This window comes from Crocuta crocuta, unplaced genomic scaffold, assembly GCF_008692635.1.
Source record: "Crocuta crocuta isolate KB4526 unplaced genomic scaffold, BGI_CrCroc_1.0 scaffold383, whole genome shotgun sequence".
Lineage (NCBI taxonomy): Eukaryota > Metazoa > Chordata > Mammalia > Carnivora > Hyaenidae > Crocuta > Crocuta crocuta.
In genome coordinates this window covers 1,174,765-1,195,043 of record NW_027531897.1, presented here as the reverse complement: position 1 = coordinate 1,195,043, position 20,279 = coordinate 1,174,765, and the positions used below count along the sequence as shown (strand labels likewise).

General features: G+C 43.2%; 1 long non-coding RNA gene across 2 annotated transcripts in view; it reads right to left on the bottom strand.

Annotated features, from left to right (window-relative positions):
- LOC144239485 (uncharacterized) overlaps positions 1 to 20,279 on the bottom strand; it is a 138,902-nt gene that overhangs the window by 11,819 nt on the left and 106,804 nt on the right. For both annotated transcript variants that reach the window (XR_013337446.1, XR_013337445.1), the window contains one exon: positions 13,818 to 13,905. This is a non-coding gene — a long non-coding RNA (uncharacterized LOC144239485). The remainder of the gene's footprint in view (positions 1 to 13,817; positions 13,906 to 20,279) is intronic.

The window sequence follows — 20,279 nt, the reverse complement described above, 5'->3', positions numbered from 1 at the left end:
CTAGGATGAGTATACCCATGGACAGAGAAGGATCTCCAACCAGTGTTTTTATGGGTTGTGATGGCAGAAGTGACTCTGCTCAGCATGCATAGAACACATATCCAAAGGCCTAAGAGTCAAGTATTTGCCTTTTCCCTCTCCTCTCATCCTTGCTGTCTTCCCCTACCACCACCCCCCTTTTTTTTCAGTTTACTTATTTGAGAGAGAGCGCATGAGTGAGCACACACATGATCAGGGAGTCAGAGAGAAAGAGAGAGAGAATCTCAAGCAGGCTCTATGCTGTTAGCGTAGAGCCCAGTGAGGGGATCCATCTCATGAACGACGAGGTCATGATGTGAGCCAAAATCAAGAGTTGGATACTTAACAGACTGAGCCACCCAGGAACCCCCCTGCTGTCTTCCTTGTTCTGCCAAACACATCCACACAATTGGATGAGCAGTGGAGTCCTTGAGAAGCTGATAGTTCTGTGTCCAACACACTTAGGTAGCTTTCCTGATGAGTTATGACTGATATCCATTCAAAATAGCGAGTCTGTCTACAATGATCTTGTCTTTGAAACTGTCAGGTTTACCTGTAGCCTTGTAATTTTCTTGTGGCTACTTCTGAAGACCGCAGGCTTCCTCCAACAGGTGTGGACATCAAAAAGATGTCTGCTACGGGAAGCAGGTTGACCTTGCTTAGATTCTAAGTGTAGAAGGTACTTCAAAAGTTTCTGAGTGTCTCATGTGTCATATCTTTTGCATCATCAGAGGAGATATTTGGAACCCAAGTCTTACAACTCAATGGTTAGTGTACTTTCTTCCACATCACAGCACTTTCAAAATTCAAACTTTCTCTTTACATTTTTACTAAATCAGAGTGTATTTCTTAGTCACTTATTTATGAGCCTAAGTTTCTCCACCCTCTACAAAAAGCTTTTTCAACCTCATATTGGCAAGCCACCTTCTTGTCCTCAGGTCCTGGAATCCCATGGGTTTGGCTTCCAAAAGACCTTCCTCATGTTCCTTCATACCAGGGTTAACCATCACTCCAGATATTTCTGTTGGTAAAATCATGGACCGCCCAGCCTGGGAGGCTCTCAAACACCATCATGCCAATTGCTCCCATTTCGCAAGGGCAGAAATTGAGTACAAGGGAGCCATGAATTACACTGGGTTCATAACTCAAAACTATGACCTTTCTGCTTTACCAGGCTATACTCTACCACCGCAGCTTGGCTTGAGATTGTCCAGAGCCCATTCTGAACTCTGTTTCTGCTGGCCATGACAGAGGAAAGATTTTCACTGATGCATTTTCTCAATAAATATTGCCACTCTGGAGTCTTAACCCAGTACAAGGCACTACTTCATAGATGAATGCTGTGATATTCGAACAGTAGAAATTCTTGTCCCAAGTGATGGAAGAGAGACCATGGGTTGAGTAGTTCTCTGAGCCCCTTGGATCACACCCTCAGAACTTGAAGAGGATTGACAGAGGCCTCCTATACCAGAGGCCCCCCATGGTATTTTTTTTAAGTTTTTTTTAATGTTTTTTTATTTATTTCTAGGAGAGAGAGAGAGAGACAGCGTGAGCAGGGGAGGGTCAGAGAGAGAGGGAGTCACAGACTGAAACAGGCTCCAGGCTCTGAGCTGGCAGTCAGCACAGAGCCCGACACAGGGCTCGAACCCACAAAGCGCGAAATCATGACCTAAGCGAAAGTCGGACGCTTAACCGACTAAGCCACCCAGGCACCCCGCCATGGTATTTCTTTTGAATGTAGGGAAAGCTTGCTGTCCTGAGAAAGGACAGTGACTCCAGGCCCCCCAGCTTCTGTTTTGCCACAAATTTTCTGTCAACTTTAGACACATCTCTAATCTCTCTGGGGCTAGTTTCCTGGATGACTTAATCGTAGGGTCTCCCTCAGTTTTAAAAGCTTATGACTTATGATGAAAAGTCAACCCCCTTAGATCAGATTTGAAAACTCAGGTACTAGGCAGGGCCAAGGAGTTAACATAAACAAGTAGAACATTTGTATGCTAAGCACTTTTCTTTTTTTCTATTAAACATGTAGGATGACTATTCTTCCCTTCTACAGTGAACTATGCTGGTCCAGTATTGCCAGAACCTCTAATTTTTATCAGGAAAAGCCCCAAATCCAAACTTACATGTGCACAAGTTTTGATTTTTAAGGCTGACAATTCAACAATTATCATCAACAACAACAGAATGGGCGGGGATGGAAAAGTATCCCATCCTCAGGTGGTGAGCAGCACTGACAGGTCACTAGTAGACTACTATAAAATGAGGGTGGTCTGTAGCCCTGTGTCCAAAGGATGCTGGCAGGTGCTTGGTAGTATTGTAAAGAAAGTCTGTGTGCACCTTGGAAGTACATTTCTGTGCCGAAACAAAGGATTACTGTGCCACTATTTTTCCTGTAGTGGAAGGCTCCGAGAATTTCCTACCTGGGTGGTCCAAAGAGCTCAGACAGGTTGGACTCTGCTGTGCCCCGAGGCTCTGGGTGCCCACAGTTCAGGGAGTGCCTATTGTTAGATTATAGCTCTGCTTCAAGGAATGTGAAAGTGCCTGGAGGTTATCACATTACCAACCAGAGAAAGAAAAAGGACACCATTCCCTCATTGCTTTTGGGGGGAGAAGCTGGCAATGATCTAGCCGTGAAACCTGGGTACAGAGAGAAGGATGTCTGGAGACAGACATTGATGGGGTGGAGCCCAGAGATGATTAAGGATACAACGACCGAGCCCAGTAGTAACGATGATACTAATACAACTACCACTAAATAACCTCCGGCTCAGAGTGAGGAGTACTTTCTAAGCACAATCTCACTTAATTCGTACAGCGAGGCAACAAAGGTTAGTCACTTGCCCAAGATCACCCAGGAAGTGGGAGAGCCCACATGTAAAATCAAGTGTGCCCGATTTCAAGCCTGGGTAAAGAGCTCCTGGTCAGTGTAATTTTCAGAGGCAGCGATGGGTCAGGTAAAATGGTCTGGTCTCTCCACGAAAGGACTAGGCTGTAAATACATAAGAGAAAATTCATTTCTCTTTTTTCCACCTAAGAGACCACTATAGCTTCAACTTTCTTCCTGGCCAAGTTGAGGCCACTTTCTTCCAAAAGCTCCCACAGTTCTGTTGTCTCAAGAAAGTAATATTTAATGAAACTTTTGAAAACCGAACTTTCCTGCCCGTCTCCACAGACCTACGAGGCAGCATTTTATTATGTGTGTAGCTAGTCACATGATTCTAATCATAATAAAAGAGCTGTGGACCATAGAATGACCTGATTTTTCTGAAAAGCTTTTGCTGATACAGTAACTGATTTTATTTTCCCATTAACAATGAAATTGGAAGGCTCTTTCAGCAGCTTGCTGCATGGACGACCACCACTCCAGTCCCACTCAACAGCCATATTGTTCAGAGAAAACAGTACCAGCAATGACTGCAAATGAACCCAATGGACAGGCCTGGCACCTCATGGCGTATTCAATTATTTGACATTGCTGAGGCCACCACTCCCTGCCATGGAATCAATCTTTCTCTTATTAAAAAAGACATAAAGGGTCACAAGCTCCATTTGAGACAATGGCTAAGGGGGCAAAGAAGGGAAAGGGCCACATGATTTATCTTTATGGGTATTTAGTTGATGAAAATTTCCATGCATCTTGCTATTATCAATCCACAGTGCAGACTGAAGAGGAGGAGGCTGCGAGGGGAAAGCAGGGAATGAGGTGAACAGAGACTCATGTGGTAAAAACAGCTTAGCCTAAGAGGGCAGTGAAATAACACAGTGAGTCCAGGAATATCAATTGTCAACCCCACAGTTAATCTCCAATATTCTGGCTTTGAGGGCTTAAATATAGGTCCTGGGATCTCAGAACTTGTCCACAATTAGGGACCCTTCATCTTAGTTTGGATGGGCTTATGCTAAGAGCTCTGGACTTGGCTGACTCCTTGGAAGGAACATGCTCACCATGGTCAATACTGCAAAAGCAGATCTTTGCTTAGGGACTGCTTAGGATGGGTCTAGGCTCTGCTTGGCACTGCCCTTAGAAAGAAAGAAGTGATAAAAACATTATATCTGATCCCTGCTCTCAAGGACTTTATACTTGACCTATGAAGCAGCAATAGGAGGCCTGAGGATTTGAACCAATTAATATGAAACAGTAGATGCTGCCAGCAGAGGAAGAAAAGTAGGATGGATGAGAGCCTGATTAGCTCTACACTACTACTGACCCAAGAACTTAACACTTAATGAAAAGCTCGAAATTCCAGTTTTCTTGCCTATGTCCTCAGGCCTATGATGAGCCTTTCTAATACATGTAAAAGGAGCTTAAAATGAAAGAGGCTATACAAATAAAGTATTTCTTGTTTTTCTACTGCAAATTAAGAAGACAGAAATTAGTCACTAATCTGTGGCTGCTTGTATGGCTGCTTCATATTGCTTGTTTGAAGAATGAAAATGTGAGATCCAGATAAATGCAAGATTATTTGGAGCTTCTACTTCCCATTATATTTTTTAAAGATTTTATCTTAAAAGTCTTTATTTTTTAAAGTTTATTTATTTGAGAGAGAGAGAGCGAGAGCGAGAGAGAGATAGCAAGCGAGCACGAGCAGGAGAGGGGCAGAGAGAGATTCCCAAGCAGGCTCTATGCTGACCACAGGGCTTGATCTCATAAACCATGAGATCATGACCTGAGCCAAGATCAAGACTCAGACACTTAACTGAATGAGCCACCCAGGTACCCCTGCCTTAAATGTCTTTTAACATAAGTTCTACTTTATTAGACAAAGTTAAACATCACTCTTAATATAGATCATATAATCCAGGAGCTGTGCTTCTAAGAGTTGGACAATGTGAATAAGTCATCAGGGTAGGGGCAGGTAGGACATTAGATGGGGATTCTAGGGTCCTGGACGAGAAGACAGGCCCTGTCACAGGCAGCCTTCATTAGCCAGCAATACCATACAGCTGCCATGTGGGGCTAGGGCCCAGTATAGCCAGCATCTCCAATTTCTCAGAGGATGAAATGGTAGTTTATATGTGAAATTTACTGATGTTTAAGTTATTATTTAGCACACACACACAGAGACCATTGCAAAACAAAATAAACACACATCTGGATCTGATCCATGGATCACTGGTTTAGAATGCTTGATTTAGAGCAATCTGTTCATTTTACAGATGGTGAAATAAGATCCCTAAAGGTGGGATTACTTGCTCAAGGTCCTTTAATTAGCTGGAGAGCCAGGAATCAGTTTTCCTCACTCTTAAATCTGCGTTACTTTTGCCATACCATATCGTCTTGCAAGAAATAAGTCTTAGAGAGGTTATGGGAAGACTGAGACCACCGAAGTCCTGAGAAGGAATCTTCTCATTCCTCCCTGCCCCTCATTCTCAGTTACTGATTAGCCACAAGCCATCTTTGTGGAGGATCTAGGACCTCTGGGTGGCTGCGTCTCAGGTCCTTCTCTGCTGAGTGTTCTTTCAGGATTTGTCTTGATGAAGGAAATGTGTGAGCAATTGAAGCCATCTACAAAGAAAGGCAAGGTACGGGGTCTTGACTTGGCTCACTGGGGAATTTTAAAAGAAAACGCCCAAGGCTTAGGCTTGCAGGCAGCTAGAGACTGCCTGAGTCTCAGGACCAGCAAAATCTTCCCAGTTTCTAATTTGGAGTGGGAATCAGCAATGGACAGCAAGTCCTAGTTTCATCTCCTACCAGGAACAAAGGCACCCAAGAAAATTATCACTTGATGGCTGATAAAAATAGAATCACAATTTATGCCTCTGTCTACTCTATCTTCAGGCTCTTAAGGTGTATTTTCCATCATAACGGCTGATTTAGATGGATTCCCCGGGTGCTGCATCACTGCTGATGACATTAATGGTCTTGGGCTCCCTGAAATTTGACTGATTGCTATAATCTGCAAAACTATTTCAGGACATGGATTTATTATCATTAAGCCTATAAAATGGTGTCAGGGTCAAAGCAAGCTGATGATGTGTGTTGTGATGCAAACATGACCAAGAGGTGGATGCCGCCATTTAACAGACGTGAATGGCAGGAGTAAACAGTGTCTCCTCTTCCACTCATGCCCAGCCTCTCAGCCCTCTCCCAGGGGGGTAGAAGACTGAGGTTCCAACCGTCACTGGGCAGAGGGATGGGGGAGAGGTGTAGAAAGAAGAAAAATGTGTACTATGAACCTCTCTCCTAAACGGTTTCATTCCTTTGAGAAGTTTTGACAGAACCTTCATTTCAGTTCATTGAGAAGGGGCTAAAAACTTCCTCTATTTTATTCTCTGGCCTCCAGACATTACCTTGCTTTCCTAGCTCAAACTCATTGTTTTGAGAGTCAGAGAACAATATTGATGCTATCTCATTCATTCAACCTCTATCAAGGAGAGAAGAAAAGGCCAAGCAGTGAATTCTATTCCTAGCCATGTCATCCTTTCTCCCTTCCCTCCCTTCACAAAGTCTGGCTTCAATATTAAGGGCAAGGAAATGGATCACATATTAGGCTAGGCTCCAGAAAGTTATTCCCAAGATTGCCATTTCAAATTCCTTTCTAGAAAGGATGGGGGTATTCAATAAAATAATAATCCATACCTTCCATTTACACGTAAGAGGTAGAAAGCTGAAAAGACCTTCATTCTTACTCTTAAACAATAAAAACCCAGACTTGCATATTAACAACTTTTTATAAATACTCTGGAAAGCTGAGGTCACAGGGCAACCAACTAACTAACCAACCAACCAACTAAAAGTAATTAAATCTAAGGCAGACAGGTGATGGTGAGCAGGAATGGGATGTGAGTACTTCCTCACCTGGGGCTGACAGACAAGACCTAGTGAGAAGGACTCAGCTGAAATTACCAGAGAACTCGCTGGCAATGGCCAAGTGTGGACAAATGATGCATTAGAATCCTGGGAATCACAGACATAAGGGCACATCACACAGGCCCTTCCGCATTGACCCAGAGGGCACTCACCGAAGGACAGGGGAGAGTCATGGGAAAGCATCCTGGAGGTACAGGCTGGGAAAGGGGGAAGGGCAGCCACCGCCAGGGAAGCTTGAAATTTTGTCCAGATTCTTCCCTGCATCTCCTCTGCAGAATAAAAGCTGTCAAATGCTGAGGAGGGGGGCCGAGGGGAGGAGGCAATCAACACCGACAGCCCAGTGCAACTGGGATGTGGAAAAACCCCCTTCACCTCTGGGATAAAGAGGAACACTGTATAATGATTATGGAGTTAGCAATCCAGAAAGACAATGGTCCAAAATGTGAATGCACCTAACAGAAGAGCATTAAAAGTACTTGAATCAGGGGTGCGTGGGTGGCTCAGTCAGTTAAGTGTCCGACTTCGGCTCAGGTCATGATCTCCCGGTTTGTGAGTACCAGCCCCAAGTTGGGCTCTGTGCTGACAGCTAGCTCAGAGCCTGGAGACTGTTTCGGATTCTGTGTCTCCCTCTCTCTCTCTGACCCTTCCCTTCTCTCTCTCTCTCTCTCTCTCTCTCTCTCTCTCTCTCAGAAATTAAAAAAAAATTTTAAAAATACTTGAATCAGAAAGAGACAGAAATAAAAGGAAACAATGAGCATTATATATGGGGACCTACCTCTTTTTCTGTTATTAATACACAGAATAAAGACATGAAGACAACCTAAAAAACACTATCAACCAACTTGTCCTAACTGACATCTATAGAATCCTCCAATTAACAAGCAAAGTACACATTCTTTCTAAGTGTACATGGACCATTCACCAAGACATGGCCATATTCCAGGCCATAGAACAAATCTTATCAAATTAAAAAGACTACAAAATCACATAAAGTATGTTCTCTGGCCATAACCAAAAGTAAACCAGAAATAAATAACAGAAAGTTACCTGGAAAATCTACAAATACTTGAAAATTAAGCAATGCCCTCATAAACTACCTGGGGTTCCAGAAGAAATTCTCAAGGGCAATTAAAAATATTTTAGCAGAATGGAAATAAAAATAAAACATACCAAAATTTATGGAATACAGTTAGCATCGTACTTAGAAGGAAATTTATGGCACTAAATGCTTATATTAGAAAAGGAGAAAGTTTTCTAAGTGCTCATCAAAGCTTCTACTTCAAGAAATCAGAGGGGCACCTGGGTGGCTCAGTCGGTTCAGGGTCTAACTTCGGCTCAGGTCATGATCTCACAGTTTGTGGGTTTGAGCCCTGTGCCAGGCTCTGTGCTGCCAGCTCAGAGTCTGGAGACTGTCTTCAGATTCTGTATCTCCCCTCTGTCTGACCCTCCCCTGCTCTCTCTGCCTCTCAAAAATAAGTAAAAACCATAAACAAATAAAAATTAAAAAAACAAATCAGAAAAGGAAGACCAAATTAAATCCAAAGCAGGAAAGACAGCAGGAAATAATAAGGAACAGCAATCAATACAATTTGAAATAGAAAAACAACAGAAGAACGTCTCCCCCATCTTACCACTTACTGTGCTATGTAGATCCTATCATTCTAAAATACCATGAACAATTCAGAGCTAACGTTTCCTTGGAGTGGCCAATAGGTTCCTAGAAGACCGATCTCTGCAAGTCAGCCAGGAAAGACGAATTTGGAGGTGAGCCTCTGGGGTTGGCACTGACCTCTGTTAGCCAGCAATGCGGGTGTTAGCCAGCACAGCTGAAAAGGATTCCCTCAACAATCTTAAACAAAATGCCCCCATCTTCGGGGGGCTGCCAGTCAACCACGGGAGACCAGCAAACAATGCCACAATGACACAGCCATGAGCTATAATGGACACCAGCATAGACTGTGAGCCCCGAGGGAGCATCTCAGTTGGACCAGAGGACAGCTGAGATTGACAGTGCATCAGCATGAAAAGAAGGAGAAGGATCCATACAGAACAACATGGATTATTTTCATGTTTAATATTACTGGAATAAAAAATACTGAATTGAAAAATTTTTTAGTTTATATCAAATGCCTCCTCCAAATTCTGTAAGCAGCATTATTGCATTATTCACTTAAGCTACTGCTAGAGTCCTATGCTTTAGAATTTTGTGAAGGCTGGCTTTTTAGCAACTGATTCTAATCTACTTAATTTTTCTGTTGTTTTGGCATTCATGCAAGAAAGATACAGATACAAATAAGTAAAAGGAATTAAGCATTTCTAAGGAAGGGGGCTACTGAGGATAAGGATTTAGAAACCAAATCAAGATGATAATGTATCATCAGAAGAATGATAAATGGATACTTGCATCATGGAATACACACATTAATAAACAAAGAAGTTACACACCTCCAATAAAACTGAGTGCAAAAAAACACTTAAAACCCCTGAAAAGTATGTTGCTAGACTCTATATAAATATACATATGTGTATATATACGTGTTTATGCATATTTATGTAATAGCAAACCAGATCCTGATATACTAAATGAGTTCAAATTTCTTGGTAAAACAAAGTTATATTTAGACTTCCATCAATGTTGAAAGCATTGTGCAGAAATCAAAAAGTCAGCTTTTATAATAACCTCATATAAATGAGAATTCTATGGTGGGTGTGTATGTAAAGTCTTCCCTGGAAAGGCTTCCTAGGGTAGACGGTTTGCCCCAACTGAACTGAGGGCCAGTGATGGGAAGTAGGAGTTGGAAAAGTAATGCCTACCTGGGGCTACAACAGGGACTTGTTCTGTCCCGAGCAAATCCAGGGACTCAAAGTGCACTCTGACAAATTATCTCAGAGCCTCATGAGAGGAGAACATGTGAGCAGCCAGGAGCTCACAGGAGCAAGAGGGAGGTTAGAGCCAGACCTGCATGTTGGAGCACAGGCTATGGCTCAAAAGGCAAAGTTAAATGCCTTGTGGGGATGAATGAGCGGTCTACTCCATTCCCACCACACCAACATTTTCTAGTTTTGTTTTTGTTTTAAATACGAGTCATGCTTATCCCTTGAAAAGAAAAGTTTGTTGCCCTCTGGAGAGCACTTAGCTTCCAAGAGGCTTTTCTTCTGGGGCCTCTTAGCAACACAAGCTAGGCCCAGACTTGCAGGCCTTGAGAGATAAAAGAGAAGTCCACAGGGCAGTCTAATTCATAGTGTGGTATGTTTCCTGAAGAATCAGGGGCATTGTCTCAAACCTCAGCTTTGTCTACAGAATGCTATCTCCCCATCTTTTTACACCATTTCCAGTGGTGAGGACCAGACACCTGTATTTTTTAAAGAAAACTTCCTGCCTTGATTCTGCTCTACAGTCCCATAAGAATCCCTGTATTAGACAGGAAGTCCTCAAAGGACAAAGATTGTATTTTTCTCTATGTATTCAAGTAATAATTATCGAGGGTCTACAATGGGCCAGGACCTGTTAGGGGCTGGCCACATGATAGTGAGTAAGAGGGGTATCATCTTTGCCTCATCAAACTTTTATGGGGGGAGTCAGACGCTAAACAAATAATTATAGTTAATTAAATATTTACAGCTGATTTAAAAACTACAAAGAGAAGGACAAACCTCCAGATCCCAAGCACCTGGCCTGGCACTATATATATGCATAATAAATATTTGTCGATTGTCTGCTGTTCCCCAGGTTATCTGCATTGGCAGTAAATGCCCAAGTACATTCTGGGAATAGGTACTGGGCAATAAAAAGAATGTCAGATAATTTGAAGGAACCTTGGGTTAGACAAAGTCAAACAGGCTTCTTTAATGCAGGACCTCCCCAGATTTTAACCCGCTAACGTATCCTGCGGCTCCCCAAGATGGCGCTCTGGTGTGCACAGGGTGCCAAGGCGCTTCCTCCTGCGACATGCCAGGGAGCTGACTCTGGGGACAAACTTTGGGAACCACTCTTCTGAGTGTCACAGGTGGAACTTCAGGGCTTCCCTCTGAAGAAGGCATTGTCCTACTTCTCCAGGGCTGGCAGGTGGGCCCTGCAGAGTCTGGGGCTGACCTGGGCAACACAGTCCCATCCCTTGCCCAGGGAACCCTCTCTGTGCCCCCTAGATATGGAGAACAAGGGGAGAAGCACAGCCAGAGGGTCACTTCTTCAGTGACAGTGAATGGGCCTGATGCGTTCAGGATATGAAGGGGCAGAAATCAGAACTGCAATTTGAGTGCCCAGTGGCTTTGCTTGGCACCACATGGGGTTCAAGGTCAGGGCAAAGGCATCTATGTATGATGCCTTTCTATCAGAGCTCTTGGCTGCCAACATACTTGGTGGTAATAATAGGCAGTGGCTGTGCACACCGTCATGAAACGTGGCAGTAAAAGCCGATCTGAAGAATTATCCAGACTGGAAATAGACCCGTTCGCTGTTCGCATTTAGGGCTGTGTGGGACCCACTTAAATTTAAAAAGTTTTTGTTGTTTTTCTGAAATTGAAATTTTACTGGGCATTCCAAGTTTTTATTTTTATTTCAAACCTGACAGCCCTCAGTTTTGCCCGTGGAGTGCCCGTGGAGTGCTTTGAATACAAGGGGCCACCTTGCAGGTGCCACACGGGCCAGGCCAGAAGAGGCCTAGTCCAGCTGCTGTGCAGATGTGCGGGACAAATCTTGCCCAGAGGTCCTCCTACGGCTGCCCTACTTGGCCAAGGTCCGCCGCTGGGGAGGTCATGTCCACACCTCTCATTTCATTTCAAAAACCAGGAAAAAGAGGGGTTTTGTCAGCAATTTTTTTGTGGAGTGGAGTAGATTAGATCAGTGATTTTGAACCAGGGGCAATTTGGCAGTGTCTGGAGACTGTTTTGGTTATCACAGCTGGGGGTGAGGGCCAGCATTACTGGCATCTAGTGGGTAGAGGCCAGGATAAACATCCTACAGTGCGCAGGACAGCTCTCAGATCCAAGAATTACCCGGTTCAAAATGTCAGTAGCACCAAGGTTCAGAAACCCTGGACTGGGGGGAATGTAACCGCATCCCAGAAGCAAACAAGCAGATGTGTGAAGAGGACAAAGTGGTTGTCCTTTGGTCCTAATCTTTTAGCCTCGTGTCCCTATGTGGCCGTTGGCTCCTTTAGTTGAGGGAAAAACAGTATCTGGCTACTGCACCCCAATGTTTATTAGAGTATTAATGACTTAATATGCTAACTTTTCAAGACACATTCCTGTTCAAGAGATGTACCCTATTTCAGAGGCAATCTCCCCTATTTTCTTAAGTAAGGAATTCACAATTTTGTCCAAGGAAGCAATGTGCCCAAGTAAAACCAACCCCCCCCCCCCAAACGTCCTCTGAGAGGTGGGTCTGAAATGGGGTAGGAGGTCTATGGGGTGGAGGTTTGGGAAGGAGACTGCTTGCCTAAGAACAGTGAGCAGACTTAGCTGGCACTCAGCATTGTTCCTTTTGTTCTTTCCCCTCTTCTCCCCTGGAATGCAAATAGGATGATGGGATAGCAGATGAAAGTAGCTGCCATCTTACAAGTGGGAAGACAAAAGCCACACACAGAAGGTACTTGAGCAGGAGGCCACAGTGAGGGCCCTCAGTACTGGGTGGCTTCCTCAGGTATGCACCATCCTGCATTACTTATCTCCAGACTTCTTGTTACATGAGGAAAACAGGCAACTTGGTTGAACTATGGAAGTCAGATTCCTGTTACATGCAGCTCAACTCAGTCTTAACTGACGTAAAGGCCTGGAGGAGAAAATGTCTAAGTGAAGCATGGAATCTAATGGTGACATGCCAGCAGCCTCGGTGTTCCTAAGGAGAGAGGAAGTCTTTAGGCCTGTGGGATGTCCGCCCCCCTACCCCCATCACATGATGTAGGCTCTTCTGCACATATATAGCTGCCCTCCTCTGACCCAAGGAATTGATTAGATAAGCACTTGGCTGACTATTAATGGTGTCAGTCAATGCCACAAGCAGTGGATAAAATTCCAAGGAAACAAATGATCATAGGAAAGGCACTCAAGAGTCCCCGTGTAAAAAGTAACTGACCAGCCTTTGTTACCACCATATCTCTTCAAACCTAGAACAAGAAGATGCTTTTGATTGTATTGACTTGAGAGAACACAGGCAACAAGGTTCCAAAATGAGATGGTGTTGGATCCTCCTGAAAACCGACACGGGGCATTAACTGTCTTTTTATCTCTACTAGAGAGGAAGTTTATGATCAAGACAAGGCCATCCTTAATATAAATGGCATGTTTACAAAAAGAATATAAGCAATCACTCCTATCTTTGGCAGAACTTGCCTGGATCTCTAGTCTCATGGGAACAGAGCCTGTGATCAGGTTTTATTTCATCCTTCCGTTAGAGACAATCAGCGAAATGGCGCTTCAAGCTGGATTCACGCCCATGTGCTCTGCCCCTGCCTGGACCTTGTCAGTGTATCCCAAACAGGACCAGGGTGGGCCAGTGGGAACCCTTCTGTACTTGTGGTGGGCTCATCTCCTCGGTGAGCACCAGCCCCAGAGCTCTCCTTATTCAGATGCGAAGTTGGCCACTTCTCTTATCTGGGCTTTGAGTTTCTCTATTTGCATAAATGGTGTCAGTCATAGTGCCTACCTCCTGGGGTTCTTGTGAAGATAGGAATATCCTTTTTTTTTTTTTTTTTTAGGTTTATTTATTTATTTTGAGACAGAAAATCCCAAGCAGGCTCCACACTCAGCATGGAGCCTGACACAGGACTCAATCCCACAACTGTGAAAGATCAAGACCTGAGCCAATAACAAGAGTTAGACGCTCAACCAGGGTTCAGCCATCTGAGCCACCCAGGCACCCCTGATAGTAATAATCTTGAAAAGGGCCAGACATACAGTGAGCCTTCAGTGAATGTCAGCTGGCGTTATATTAGTATTAGCCCTATTAGAGATTTGTCGTGCAGAGAGGTGAGAAGGCTTTTCCTACCTCTTCTTAGGGAGACAGATTGCTTGGATTCTCCTGAGGGCAGCATGGAGAATTGGACATTGTGTTGTCATCTGATGGTCTGAGCAATCTGTGGGAAAACAAACAGCAATCAATCCTGGCTCTCAAAGAACTAGAATCACCCCTAACAAGCATTGAAGCAGGTGCTTCCTTTGGGGGCAGGAGAAGGCGCCGTTCTGTCAAATTTGGGGTGCCTACTGCCTTCCCTGCCCCTGCTAGACCTGAGTCGAAGAGAGGGCCCCCAAGGGCTTAGAGTCACATGAGAAGCCAGCAGTGGCTGCAGGTGGAGGCGGCAGAGAGTGGCATAATGAGGGAAGCTGGCATGAAGGAGAGGGGAGAGAAGGAAGGCCCTTTGCAACTCTGGTTTTAGGGCCTCCCTCAAAAGCAGCCCGTCTGCAAAAGTGGTCAAGTAGAAGTCCTCAGGCTGCTCCTGTTAAATAGGACGTATATGTTTAAGTTGGAGGACACAGTGCATGTAAACCATTAACAGGACTCCCAACAAAGCGACAGTGATACAATGCGCCCTTGTTTGGAGCCCTCCCTGAATCGTGCCTTTGTGTAATATAATCTATGCAAACTGCCTCTGGGCTGGAGGCCACTGGAAGCCGGCAGTGCCTCACCTCAAGTTTTATCTCAAAGCCTTACCTAAGAAACACAATAGCCCAAGTTTACCTGACGTGATTTCTTTTGAAGGTGTGTGTGTGTGTGTGTGTGTGTGTGTGTGTGTGTGTGTGTGTGTTGAGGGGGAAGGGAAGTGGGTACAAGAACCAAACTATAACTCAAACTTGAAATCCTCACTTGCAAAGTTTGTGGGAAATGAAGTTGTGGGCACAAAATGCAGCTTTTGAAATCACAAGGGGGTGGTGACTTAACCAGGTGCTGCCACACAAGTTAGAGGCCCTGTGGGGTCTGGGCAGGATGGCTGCCATGCTGGCAAGCACTTGGTTAACCAGTAAACAGGTTCCGGGATGTTCGTCTTCCCAGAGGAGAATAGGCTGCTCCTGAATGCTGGCATAGCTGGCTGCTTGCACGCCTCTCTCCAAGGATCCTCTAGCAGTTGGTAAACACGAGCTCACTGTTGAAGCAAGCTCACAGCTCCCTGGGAGGGTAAGGAGTGTTGGGAAAGAGCCAACAAGGGTTCTACCCTACTCCCTGGTCAGAATGACCTCAGGTCCCTTCACAAGCCTGAAATACTTCAGCTGGATTTCTGTACCTCCTTCAGTGTGAAATAACCTCCAAATTCAACAGCAGTGACCATCCTTTTGGGCAGAGCAATCTCTACTGATACCTTCTTTCACGTGTTTTTGCTTAATTCCACTCCCAGCATGATTCCACAAGTCGGTCTAAATCAGCCATTCTTTCTCTTAAGATTTACCTCTTTATGCAAATTTATAGGCCATTTCAAAATAGTTTGACAACTAACTTGAAAGAAAAGCCATAAAACGAATAATATAGGTGTCCACTAATAGGACACTTGTTTAGGCAAAATCTTACCATGGCTACGCTACAGATTATGTGGAATGATTGCTCTAGTAGGTTGAATGTTGATGTGCCAAAAGGTATGTCCATGTCTTAACCCCCAGAATCTGTGAATGGGACCTTAACTGAGAAAAGGCCTTTATGCATGTAATTAAGTTAGGATCTAAAATGAGATCACCCTAGAAGATCTGGGTGGGTCCTAAACCCAATGACAAGTATTTTTCTGAGAGATAGATGAAGATGCCAGGAGAGAAGAAAAAGATAGAAAGATATGTGAAGACAGAGGCAGAGATTAGAATGATGTAGCCATAAGTTAAGTCATGTCTGGATGCACCAGAAGATGGAAGAAGCAACGAAAGATTCTTCCCTTAGAGCCTCTGGAGGGACTTCTGCCCTCCAGAGCTGTGAATGAAGACATTTCTATTGTTTTAAGTCATCCGATTTGTGGTAACTTGTTATAGCATTCCTGGGAAATGAATACAAACTCCATGATAAATTTAAGGCTAGAAAACAAAGAACAAAAAAACAAGGCTAAAGATAGAATATATAGTTTGTAGAATAGTGTAGATGCTACAATGACATGAAAAAAAAGTCTATGTCCACATATGCATGGAATATGACCTAAGAATATAAAAGACACTGGTGACAGTGCTGCCTCTGGGGATACATTTTCTTGTGTTCTGCTGCAGAAGGTACCTTCTGAAGTTGGGCACATGGATAGACAGAAATCTGCCCCCACACACAAAGACCTTCACATCCTAATCCCTGGAATGTATGAATATATATGTCAAATAGCAAGAGGAACTTTAGATTGCAGGTGGAACAACGGTTGTTGAACAGTTGAATTTAGATAGGAAGATCATCCGACACTGTCTGGTAGGCCCAGGAATCACAAGTGTCCTCAGTGGTGGAAAAGGGGATGCAGTGCTACGTTATTTGGCAATAAAGAGAAAATGCTGATACACAGTACAGCATGGATGACTCTGGAAAGCATCATGCTAAGTGAAAGCGGCTGGTCACCAGGGACTATGTATTGTGATTCTATTTATATGAAAAGTCCAGAATAGGCAAATCTAGAGAGATGGGGAATCTATTAGTGGTTTCTAGGGGCTGGAGGAAATAGAGGGGAGTTGATGGCTACAGGGCTTCTTTTGCAGGTGATGAAAATGTTCTAAATTGTCATCATGGATGCACAACTCTAGGTATACACTGGAATCCACTGAGTTATACATTTAAGTGGGTAGATTGTATGGCATGTGATTTATATCTCAACAAAGTTGTAGGAAAACATGTGGAAAAAGAGAACCAGCTGGGGAGCCAGACTCAGAGCAGGAGATGTGACCCATCGCTGATGGCCATGAAGATGGTAGAGGACCACGGAACGGGAATGTAAACAATCTCTAAAAGTGACAAAAGGCATGCCGGCAAAAAGGACACCTTGGTTTTAGGCCAGTGAGACCCAGTTAAGACTTCTGACCTCCAGAACTGTAAGAGAATAAATTTGTGTTGTTTTAAGCCACTAACTTTGGGATAATTCGTTACAGCAGCAATAGAAGACCCTGATAAGCACTTCTTACACCCCTATGCCCTATTTGAATTTTGTGCTGTATACATGTATTACTTATTCAAAATTTAAATCAAAACAAAGCAAAAAACCTATCAGGACAATGACTTGAGTCATCTGGGAAAAAATTTTAACTATCTGTAACATCCCTCTTCATAGAAATATAATACCAGCCACAAATGCAATCCATGGAAGTAATTAAAAAATTTTTGATAGTGGCATTAAATAAAAGGAAAAACAAATGCATATAATTCATTTTAGTAATAAGTTCTGTTCAGCCTATTATATCCCATAGATAGTAGTATTTCCATATGCAAGCAATAAAAACTTTTAAGAGATATTTTCCTCTTTTTCTCCTCACACTTCATCTTTGAAATCTGGTGTATATTTTAAACTTTTAACACATCTTCACTCAGACTGGCCGTGTTTCATGTGCTTAAGTGCCACCTGTAGCTAATGGCTACTGCATTGGACATGTTGGACATGAATCTATAACATCCAATAGGGGTGAGAAGTAGGGTTTCTTTTATTATTTAAAGTCTGGTCAGTTAACATACAGTGTTATATTACTTTCAGGTGTATAATAAAGTGATTCAACACTTCCATCCATCACCCGGTGTTCCTCATGACAAGTGCTCTCCTTAATCCCCATCACCTATTTCCCCCATCCCTCCACCCACTTCCCTTCTGGTAGCTATGGGTTTGTTCTCTATAGCTAAAGAGTCTGTTTCTTGGTTTGCCTCTCCCTCCCCCCCGCCTTTTTTTCATTTGTTTTGTTTCTTAGATTCCACATAGAAGTTAAATCATATAGTACTTGTCTTTCTGTGACTTATTTCACTTAGCATTATACTCTCTAGCTCCATCCATGTCATTGCAAATTGGCAAGATTTCATTATTTTTATAAATGTAAATATATATACACATATATGTATATATCTCACATCTTTTTAAAATTTATTTTGAGATAGGGAGAGAGACAGAGAGAGTGCGTGAGCAAGCAGGGGAGGGGCAGAGAGAGAGGGAGAATCCTAAGCAGGCTCCACACTGTCAATGAAGAGCCCTATAAAGCTCAAACTTAAGAACCATGAGATTATAACCTGAGCTGAAATCAAAAGTCAAAAGCTAAACCAACCAAGCCACTCAGGTGTCCCCATATCTTCTTTATCTATTCATCAGTAGACAGGCACTTGGGATGTTTCCATAACTTGACTATTGAAAATAATGCTGCTATAAACATTGAGGTGCATGTATCCCTTTAATTAGTATTTTTGTATTCTTTGGGCAGATACTCAGCAGATACAATTGCTAGGTCATAGGGTAGTTCTATCTTTAACTTTTTGAGGAACCTCTATACTTTTTTCTACAGTGGCTGCACCAGTTTGAATTCCCACCAACAGTGTAAGAGGGCTCCCCTTTAGGAGTAGGTTTTTTACCCTTTGAGTATGCTGCACACATACATAAGAATGAGCCTGGGTGGCTCAGTCAGTTAAGCGTCCAACTTCGGCTCAGGTCATGATCTCATGGTTAGTGGGTTCGAGCCCCGTGGTGGGCTCTGTGCTGACAGCCATCTCAGAGCCTGGAGCCTGCTTCGGATTCTGTGTCTCCCTCTCTCTCTGACCCTCCCCTGACCACACTGTCTCTCTCTCTGTCAGAAATAAATAAAACATTAAAAAATATTTATAGAGACTGATGGATGTGGGGGGAGGGGGGATGGGCATGGAGGAGGACACTTGTGGGGATGAGCACTGAGTGTTATGTGGAAACTAATTTGACAATAAACTATTAAAAAAAAATATTTATAGAAGCATTGCTCCAAGGGTAAAAACATTGAGAACAATATAGTCTCAAGTGCAGTACAGGCATACTGTGGATATGGATAATAAAAAGAATATGTTAAAATTATATACACTGACACAGAATATTGACCATAACCATGGTATATTGTTAAATGAGACCAATCAGGTTAAAAATACTTTTTTGGTAAAACTCATTAAGAAAACTAACATATAGATCTATATGGAATTATATCACAGATAATATTACTAGTTTAAAAAGAAATCAATAGGGGGGTACTTGGGTGGCTTGGTCAAGTAAGTATCTATCTTCAGCTCAGGTCATGATTTCATGGTTTGAGTTTGAAAGCCACATCTGGCTGGGTGCTGACAGCTCAGAATCTGGAGCCTGCTTCATATTCTGTATCCCCCCCCTCTCAGACCCTCCCCTACTTGCTCTCTCTCTAAAAAATAAACATTTAAAAATTCAAAAAAGAAAATCAACAGATAGATCATCTCAAGAATACGTTGCTAATTAGCACCTTAAGGAGCCATCCCAGTAGTTATACCATTACCAAGGCATCAGCAACGACATCAGAGACCTCTCTCTCCACTGAAAAACCGATAGAAGATTTATTCTCCTTTTACCAGGCAGTTTTTTCTAACTAGAAGAACTATCTCAAAAAATGCTCTATGAAACACTATGTCTTAATATGTATATTAAATTACTATGCCTAGAGTTGACCAATCTGTAACAGAAATCAGTATCTATAGTGCCATTCAGAAAAAGTTTTCATTTTCTTAAGCCCACACATCCCAAACCCATCCAATATCCCGATAATAAAGAGGGTTTTTAAAAACTGGAATTTGCAGGGAAAAAAAAATATGGGAGAGGGAACCATGATGGACTGGATCCTAAATAGAAATCAAGAGGCTCCATGTGTGGGTTAACAGAAAAGCCTGGAAGGTTTATAATACTTTAGACTCTGGGGTTTCCTCTGCATTCAACATTGGTCAGCACCTCCAGTTCAAGGCTAGCCCACTGCCCAGAAGCCCCCCAAATCCAAGAAATGAGACTCTACTAACTTGGGTTAATTCAAACACAAGCTTAATCCTATAGTATACTGCCCACATGAGGAGGGCATCACCTGCTGTGCTGAGATTCTGTCACTCATAAAGTCCAAATCAGAGGGTCCCTGAGTGGCTCAATGGGTTGAGCATCCCACTCCTCATTTTGGCTCAGGTCATGATCCCAGGGTTGTGGAGTAGAGTCCCACATTGGACTCCATGCTGAGTAAGGAGTCTGCTTAATATCCATTCTCTCTCTCTCTCTCTCTCTCTCTCTCTCTCTCTCCCCTTCTGCCCCTCTCCCTTGCTCACATAGGCTCTCTCTCTCTCTCCCTCTCTAAGAAAAAAAAATAAAGGACAATTCAGGAAGCAGCATAAATGTGTTCTTTGGACTGGTGTGTGTGACCTAGTCTCTCAGAATATTCCTCCAGGCAAGGAATGACCTGGCGGAGAGTTTAACCAAGCCCCAAAAGGTTGTCATAATATTTATGCTTTATGTCCTCTTTTTCCTATGGCAGATAACATTCAAAATGGTTAAGAGTGACTTTCTCTGGAATTCTT